Here is a 6,665-nt window from a genome sequence, read left to right as displayed (position 1 = left end):
TGCTGCGCAGCATTACTGCCCTGTACTTGTGCATACCTTGCAGGCAGTTTCGGCAACCCAACTGTGTGACGAACGCAAGGTGCTACAAAATTATCTTAGCTTTCATCCAGGCAGGTTTCTTCTACTCTACTTCCCCTGTTCGTTGTAGTAATCCCATGATCATAACTTGCAGCGATTACTGAATGTTGCTGTACAAAAACAATGCTTTGCGCTAGGGTTAAGTGGATCAATTAATCCTTTCTGGATTGGAGAAACATGTTATACGAAATAGCTTAGTTCGACATATAATGCAATCCTTGGTTTCCCCAAACAAATACTCCGAGCCGTCGCGTACGAGAACGATGACCCCGAAACCGAAATGGAGTCCTAAACCGTGCGCTAGGGTCAGCATACTAGCAGTAGCATACCATCCATAAATACGTGCCGCGATATGTGATCCCCTAAGCCGTCTTTCCTTTCGTTGGCTGCGGACACTGCTCCTTCCACGTACGGCGCTCTCCCTGCACGTTCCGATCGGTGGTGACGACTCGACTGCCATCTACCCATCACCGGCGGCTCAGCCCTCGCTGTGCAGCCAATGCTGCTCCAGCCGATCCCGATGTACAGCCTGCGACAAGCCGCCGTCCCGGCCTTCCATCCCGTCTCTCCCCCTTCCGCCGTCGGCGCCAAGGAAAACCTCGGGCAGATGTGCGCGGATCCCTACGAGCCCGACGTCGACGCCGACCTCCGGGCCAAGGAGAGGGACTCCAGGGAGCACCCCGACGCCGACTACATGTCCAAGATGCAGCAGGGCCACATCAGCCCGTCCATGCGCGCCGAGCTCGTGCTCTGGATGGGCGCCTTCGCCGGGCACCTCGGCGGTCTCCCGGAGGGCACGCTCTGCCGCGCAGTCGTCTACCTCGACCGCGTCCTGTCCGTGCGCCCCATGCCGGCCCACGACCAGGCGCTCCAACTCGTGGCCGCTGCCGCCGTCTCCCTCGGGGCCAAGTACGAGCAGTCCTTTAGCGGGCGGAGGCTCGACGCCGACGTTGTCGAGGCGTTTCACGGGACCACCGTGCACGCGGTGGAGGCGATGGAGTGCGAGCTCGTCATGGATCTCGGTTGCCTCATGGATGGCCCGACCGCGTACAGCGTTCGTCGGCCACTTCACAAGGTTCTTCGGGCGGGAAGATGAGTTCTTGGTAAGGTCCCTGACGCTTCGGCTCATCAACCTGACGTTGGCGTTTTTCGGGTTCGTTGGACGGATCCTGCCGTCCGTCATGGCTGCATCAGCACTGTTCCCCGCCAAGCAGCTCCTCGGCGTGTCGGTCAAAGACGATCTAGAGGAGGTGACCGGGTATAAGGAGGTGGACTTGATGGGTTGCATATGTGACCTAGAGAAGCTGCTTCCTAGGGGAAAACAACTACAGTTTTACTATATCTCATGTGCCTGAAAATTTTAGGAGCTTCAGTCACCTATTCAAGTTCATCCCGACTTCGCCGGAGAAGATAAACCTCGTCGGAGAAAGACATAGCCTCACCATCTATCTTAGGGGAAGCCATGGCCTCACTAGTTGGGAGGGGGGTCACAACGCACGTGGATTTTTAAAGCTCGGGTTTTTGGACACCCCTTATCCTTACCCTTCAATATTGCAGGCAGTCCCGCCGGCGCTTGTTTGAGCGGCTGGAGCAGGAAGAGTAGAGATTGAAGAAGCACGACGGCCGTTGGATGGACATCCAACAGTCACTGCTTGCGCGTCAACTTTTTTTAAGAAAGCCTCAAATCTGTGGAAAACAGCATACAACCCATCTGCCATTATTTCTAATAATTTACAGCCCATTTGCTAATTCTTAAGGTTTTTTGGAGCCCATATTCTTTTTGTTAGCATTACAGCCAATATTGTGGCCACGGTTAAAAATTATACGAAATTTTGCATATTTCGGTGCGGTCTGAACTGTTTTTAATCCTGAAATTTCGAGTCACATTCAAACTGATTTAAAAAATAAATGTATATCAATGTAAAATCCAACAAATTGTCCACGCATAAAAATTAATGCAATTTAAAATCTCGAAATGGAAAAAATAAATTTGAAAAAAATTACCGGTTTGATGTGTTTTAAAAATGTACATCCCATTTCTCATTACTGATAGGCCATTTTCTCGGCCAGCCGAATGAAGCTCTCCTCGTCTTGAAAGATTTGCAGCCCAACAGGCCTGACAAAGCGACTAACTTGGCAAATCACAAAAAAACTGGGCTAGTCATTTTCAGAAAGAAAAAAAACTACTGGGCTGGTCTGTGGTAAACATAAAAGAGAAGGCTGTCTAGACAGGCCATAGTGCCCCGCACAGCCGAGTTGACACCCTGCTTCCGTCTCAAAAACAAATTAGATAAATGCCACTCCAATTATGGCGATTCATAAAAATGCCACTGCAATTTCCAAACTTTAAAAAATGCCACTGCAATTTTTGCAAACTTTGGAAGACGCCACTGCAATTTGAAAACTTAAGAAAACGCCACTCCAGACTTCGAAAAATGCCACTGGAAAAGGCATAAAATGGCATTTTTCAAAGTTTGAAAATTGCAGTGGCATTTCTCAGAAACACCAGATTTGGAGTGGCATTTATCAAATTAACCCAAAACAAAAATAACTGGGCGAGCTGCTGGGTCCCTGGTGTCAGCCGCTCATTGTGCAATTCTCTCGTTTATTGACTACGTTGACAATGGCATGGGACCCAGATGTCAGAAATCCATTAGGAGGAGCCATTTTTTTATTGGCTTGAAATAAGGAGGCACTTGCTTGCGTACTGCCATGACCTTGGCGGGTCCCTACTGTCATCCTCTCCATGTACAATCATCTCCTGATTGTGTACGCGTCAACTTGGTAGGACCACAAGTCAGCCTCTAAACCCGTGGAGGACAAATACAGCCCATTTAAAAAAATAACAGCCCATTCCATACGTTCAAACGGAAAGTTCAAAACATTCAGAGCAAAGTAACAGGTCTGATCCACATATAGAGTACTGAACTTCCACGTTGACAACCATCATAGCCAAGTTAACTATCTACTCCCGCTAATACTCTAGTAGCATACAAGTACTAACTTACTCTTAGCTAACTAGACGATGCTGGCTGCCATCTGCGGTACACGCTAAACGCCGGCACCGGCATCCTCCGCCTCACCTTGGACTTGCCAGAGGTGCGATAGGGCACGTTGCTCACGCGCGTTGGCCCTTTCCATGCCGGCGTGGTCCACCGAAGCTTCGGCTTCTAAGCGGGAAACCCACTTGACGAGCTGGTAGTAAAAATCGGCACCGCGAACGCGTGCGTGCCCGACAGCCTCCAGGGCTATTTGCCGGGCGCTGGCCTCCACGTAGTCGGCCCAGTTGCGGGCGCTCTGCTCGCGACTCAGAGCGTCGGTGCGCTGCTGCTCCATGTCCCGCTGGCGGCGCAAATCGGCATACGCTGCTCCTCCGCCAAGCGGTCGCGCTCCAACAACTCCTGCTCCTCCGCCAGGCGGTCGCGCTCCAACAAGTCCTCGATCTCCGCATTGCCATCTAAAGACCGATAGAATGCCTCCTCCCTCCGTCTGCCTTCCGGTGAAAAACTGAACACTAGTTCCGGCGGTGACCGCCTCCGGCCTCGCCTATCACGGACGGGCGGGGGCATGGCGGACGTGGCAAGAGCGAGGATAAGTGGCGAGCGACGTCAGGCCGGTGGGGGCTTATGAGGATAGGGCGAGTTGGGTCACGGTACCACCATAGAAGGCCGGGAAACAGTACTTATAGGCGGAAGGTAGCGCGACGGTCATCGGAATTCAATGCATAATTAAGCAGGCATGCCTTAGCGCGCCAGCTTGCCGTGGAAAACTAGAGAAACTGAAATTATGACTGTGCCGTCCCGTCCCGTCTGTGCTGGGTCGCACGCCGGCATGACGGTCAAACGAGTGCACTCGATTCATCTCCCTCCTTGTCAATAATGATTCCACGGATTGAAAAGGCCCGCAACAATTAAAGCGCATCTTTTTTCGCATCAGTTAGCTGCCTTAATTACGGCCGGCTGCATGCAGGCACTCAAAATCGCTCGCAGCCAGTACGCGGAGCAGCATGCAACGAGTCGCAGCCGTGGGCATTAGTTGATGAACTTTAACTAGGAGATAAGGCATTTGCGAACGTTTTCGCTGGCAGTTTCTTCAGATTCGCATGGCATTTTCTTTAGAGCAGCTTGTCAGTTTCTTCAGAGGTAGGCATTTTTATTCAAAAAAAACTGCCACTTCGGATCTTGCGTCGCAACTAAAACTGCCAGGAGCGCATTAATAGGCTAGCTAGAGATCGATCAGTAACTTGTAAACACTGAGCGAACAGAAATAAGGAACTGTTAATGCATCTCAATGATTCACAGATCATATACAAATATGTAGCTCCAAAAGCAAAGATCAGCCACTTCGGATCTTGCCTCGCAACTAAAACCAACTAGTATGATTCCCATACATAAGATCAACATGTTAATGCATCTCAATGATTCACATATCATATACAAATATGTGGCTCCAAAAGCAAAGATCTAGAAAAAACATCTGTTCTGACTACTAACATGGATGCTTCTTATGGCACATTCAGTACAGACTGAAAGACAAATTTGTTTGTGAAGTCTACAATTTCTCTTGCAAACGTAAGTGGTTTCACCAACAGCTGGAACCATGAGAATGAACCACACATGATGGAGGAACATCCACTGCAATATGATTTGGTCTTCTCTCGATCACATGGCGAGACTATTTTCGGAATACAAACTTTAACTTAGGAAAAATGATGCCCATTGTATAATCAGACCAAAGCAATGAAGCACCTAGTGTTGGCCAATAAATAGTACAGTACTACTTTTCTGCAGTCCATGAAGTGACTATCCAATCTTTCTGTGTCTATTTTCAAATGGCACTGCATGCAGTGACTATACTATTCTCTTGTGCAGTTCAACCAAAATTGCGGTCACTTTGTGTGTTTGCCAAATAGCAACGGGCAGACATCTTTGTCTACACAAATATCAAGCAGCTAGTAAACATATACCCCACCTTGTATTTTCGGTTTAAACATGTCTCTTCCGCTTAGCATCTGTCATGTTTTGCACTGGACAATTTGATACGGTCATGTTTTGCCCTGGACAATTTCATACTGAATTAATTTGCTGGTTCAGAGCAGAAATATAGCGCCTATTCTTCATCAGACCAAGGATATCCATGTTCGCAGTGATGGAAGAGGTGAAAATTGATACAACCGAAATTGAGCATCCAATCATTGAATCCTGTCCTGCACCTCCAATGTAGGTCCACCCTGCCAATAAATTCACATGCAAACCACTAGTATTACTATTTAATGACAGTACAAAAAGAGTAGCAAGATAGTAGCAAACCATGTACCTTCATAATGAACAGCTCATAGTGCCACCAATTGGATATAAAGGTTTGGAAGAAAACATGCTCCTAATGTTGAACCAGTTGGACTTTCTGTGCAGTTCCACTAAAATCGAGCATCCCTGTTTGCATATATATTGAAAGTGTGATTACTATAAAAGTGGCACTAGTTGAAGCATAGACTCACAAATATAACCATTGCAATTTCTTAATGGGAAAAGGTAGCAAGACTGTTTCTAACAACCTATTTGAAGGAATAAATAAGGCAACATCGGCCGATGTCATAAAGGCATATATAGTTCTTTCTGAAAGAATGATCAATTCCTGACCTTTCATCTTCTTTTAAGCATATTTTGTGCAGTTCAACTAAAATAAAATGCCATCACCGCCTTGACAATTCAGTGACACTGTACAAAAGGAAATGACTTAACATTACATCATGATGTCAGGTATGTAGTCGACAGGCATTAGAGACAAACTTACAGACCTCCTCCGATAACATAATGAACATTAATTTTAACAAAGGTGTGACTAGCTTTACCGGGATAATTTGAGTGAACTCTACACCCTCTGTTCCTTAATATAAGACGTTTTCGCGGTTCAATTTAAAGTGCCCAAACGTCTAGTATTTAGAAAAACAGGTAGTAGTTTTCTTGAGCACATATCTGGGAAAGCTTGCCACACTTTATTTATGTCCATACACTAATGCAACACCATTCGAAATTTCAAATACTACAAATATACACTAATCCAGTGGCTAGTGCAACAGTAGAGTAGTTATTTTATTATAGGGTACATTACAGTGGTTTTACTGAACATATTTCAATAAACTCTAGCACTAGAAGATTTCTATAAGAATTAACAATACAAAATGTAAAGGTAACACGTTTTAGCATTGGTATACTAGCTGTGCATGAGCATTAAACCAAATACAAAAGTCTGAAGGTAACTAGCATTATTAACTAATGACAGTATAAAAAATTTGCAAACCATGTACCTCCAAGGTAAATATAATTTCGAACTCGGGGGGACCTTAAAAATTGCTATCCCAATCTTGATAATCGATCAAACATAAAAACTTGATCGAACGAATCAAGAGAACAGCCGGAGGAGGAGGTGCCCACTCTTGACCTTTCCTCTATTGCGTTGTCATGCCTTTCTACCCTTCTTCAACCAAGAGACACGAGACTCGTTCCTTAGCTACTGATTTCCCCCTTTTCAACCTAGATGCGGGTTCGATGCCTACTCTCTTGGACAGTACAGTCTCCCTTCCTTTC

At 46.5% G+C, this 6,665-nt stretch overlaps 1 pseudogene; it reads left to right on the top strand.

Moving 5' to 3' along the window:
* The first annotated feature begins 532 nt into the window (after positions 1–532).
* LOC123126101 (putative cyclin-F1-2) lies at positions 533–1,629 on the top strand (annotated as a pseudogene).
* The last annotated feature ends 5,036 nt before the right edge of the window (positions 1,630–6,665 follow it).

This window comes from Triticum aestivum, chromosome 5D (assembly GCF_018294505.1).
Source record: "Triticum aestivum cultivar Chinese Spring chromosome 5D, IWGSC CS RefSeq v2.1, whole genome shotgun sequence".
Taxonomy (NCBI): Eukaryota; Viridiplantae; Streptophyta; class Magnoliopsida; order Poales; family Poaceae; genus Triticum; species Triticum aestivum.
This window is presented reverse-complemented; position numbering and strand designations above follow the sequence as displayed.